The sequence below is a fragment of the Myripristis murdjan genome, chromosome 11 (genome assembly GCF_902150065.1).
Source record: "Myripristis murdjan chromosome 11, fMyrMur1.1, whole genome shotgun sequence".
Lineage (NCBI taxonomy): Eukaryota > Metazoa > Chordata > Actinopteri > Holocentriformes > Holocentridae > Myripristis > Myripristis murdjan.
Genome location: NC_043990.1, coordinates 10859681 through 10862406, shown reverse-complemented (window position 1 = coordinate 10862406; position 2726 = coordinate 10859681).

Genomic DNA, 2726 nt, shown 5'->3' with positions numbered 1-2726 from the left:
ATGTTGAACAGCAAGGTGTTGGCAAAAGAAATCACATCCTACATATCACAGGATGGATCTGAGAGCATTTTTTTTTTCTCTTGATTTTCAAAAATAATAACAATAATAATGTACTCTGCCTTCGGAGTCTCTCCTTCCATCTACATTACATTAAACCCCGGTGTGCCCATGTGTTGATGAATTAAATATTATGGCAACAAGATCTGCGGTTCAGGTTCCTTTCTTGTGTAGCCTCCGCTCTCCTTGGCAACGGTGGTCATGACAACAAGCCAGGACACAGGAAATGGGAGCGGAGCGGGGACGATACACAAAGGGAGACAGAAAAGAGGAGGTGACACATACCAGTGATGGTTATCCGCTGTCAGTGAATAAACTGGCAGATGTGGCGAATGTATTTTGCCCATAGGAGCCCAAGTCTAACACAGGATTACAGCGAAATTATATCACATTTAATGCCATTTAGGCTTTCATAATCAGAGATAAAGACTAGCAGATGAGACTTTAATCTGTTGAGGTGGTTTTCATGGTGTAACATCCTCAAACAGGCACAAAACTGATTGAGTTTGGACCCTCTTTGATTACACCGATCCTAACAGAAACAAAATAATAATCAGTCAACAAACCCTGATTTAGTGCATTTATCCCAGAGGGCTCGTATCAGCGGACGTGTGACCTGCTTTGGCTGCACCACCTCGAGGGGAAACGCTGTCATCACCGGCCAGAGGAGAGAGAGGGAGAGAGGAGGCAGAACTGACCGGCTCGCCCAGATGTGGAAGGCAAATTTAATACAATGATGAGAGAATCTAATCAAATGTGACACTTATCTGTCTTTGTGGGATACAACAAGTTACATCACAGTTGTATTTCTTTTAATTTTGCTTTTTGAATCAGCCTGTGAGGTTACATAAGACCCACTGAACACAAAAGTTTGGAGTTTGCACAGTAGCTTCTCAGCATGCATGTTTATCATACTGATCATTAACCAGATTATGCAAAGCCGCTAATCAAGTAATGCTTATTTATAGATTATTTGTTCTTTTTTTTTCTTCCCCAGGTATGTACTCTGTGTATTCCTTTAATTTTATCCATGTTTTTTCAATCCGGTTTTATACCTCAGTTTTGTTTAATTCATGTTTTATTGTTGTTGCTGTCATATTGTGTTTAAGTTCTCTCTGCTGCCCTTTTTTTTTTTTTTTAATTCATTTATTTAAATTTGTGAGGTCCAGAAAGCAGCAGCCGGGATTTCAACTGGTGCCAAACAAAGAGACTACACACAGTGTCGCATTCAGCCTCTTGATAGCGGTTACTGGTTAAATTTAGAATTAATTTGAGGCATGACTGTCTGGCCCTGAGCTGCATTTCAGATCCTCGTGTGCTGCAGCACGACCCGAGATCCTCGACGCCTGTCCCAGTCTCAACACTACAAACTGAAAATGACCAAGCTCCTACCATCAGGGCTCCTGGAATTAAAACACCCAGCTAATTTACTTTTAATCTTTAAAATCTCCTCAAATGCACTTTCATAGGCTTCCTTCTATGTAATGGTATTCTTTCTGTTATGCTCTTTCATAAAAGACACTTTGACTTTATATTCCTGAGCTTTGGAATCATGTTTTTTCCTTTTTTAATCAAAATGGAGTTATCCTCATAGTATTGATCTTTGAATTCTGCTTCATGCTTATGATGTCTGTGATGTCTCTTTTTTTAATTCAAGGTTAAAATATTTATAAATACATATTTTTGCAAGTTGCGAGTTCAAATCTTTGCTCACAATCTCTCATCTCTGTCTTGATTCATGTCAAGCTCACAAAATGTTTCACATAACGCTGTCCGAGCAAAACCTTGTATCTCAATAACATCAACTCATTAAAAAAACTGAGGGAAACAGACTTGCCTCTGGGTTGATGACTGCACATTTTTCTGTTTATGTATCTAGATTTGTAAAAGTGTCGTAATCCCAAGGGCTGTCGAACTTTCAGAGCCCATAGAGGAGCATGTAGATTAAGATGAGACATGAAAATCACAAATTGGAGATACAAGGTTTTCACTTTTTTCTGTTTTTTGGCACCGTGGGTCAATGGTTTGCACCTTCACCACACAGTAAACAGGATCTAGCTGCGTTTTAACCACTGATCTATGATATACTATTAGTTTTTATTATAGATCTATAATATACTTTGTTTTTAATTCTAGTTCAGTGGTTTGAACCAAAGTCTTTTCTGTGCAGAGTTTGCATGTTCACCTCCAAACACATAAGATCAGATGGAAATAAAGGTGTAAACACAACGAATGAAGGAGTTATTCCTGGCTCAGCTGAAAAAGTTATGACTGTGTGCATACAGATTAATAAAACAAAATAAAAGGAAACCCAGTCTTTAATCCTAAATTTGTGACAACTGAATAAAAACATTATCAAGACCAGTTTGGCGCTTTGAACCATGTCTGATTCAGTGGCTATGACAAGTTAAAAGGACAGCAATGTCTTTAATGTTTGGCTCCTTAGTAATCAAGTGAAACAAATTTCCTCTGGTAAAGAATGCCATCTAGTGACTCAAAACATGAAGAGACCATAATGAAAATTGGTGGACTATTTCTCTCTGTATCTTGAAACCCTCATTCACTTATTTCCATGTTTTGCATCATTCTGTATTTCTGTATTGCCTTCATTTATGAGATTTGCTATAAAAATGAATTAAGTTAAGTTAATGAAGAGAACACACCCCAGC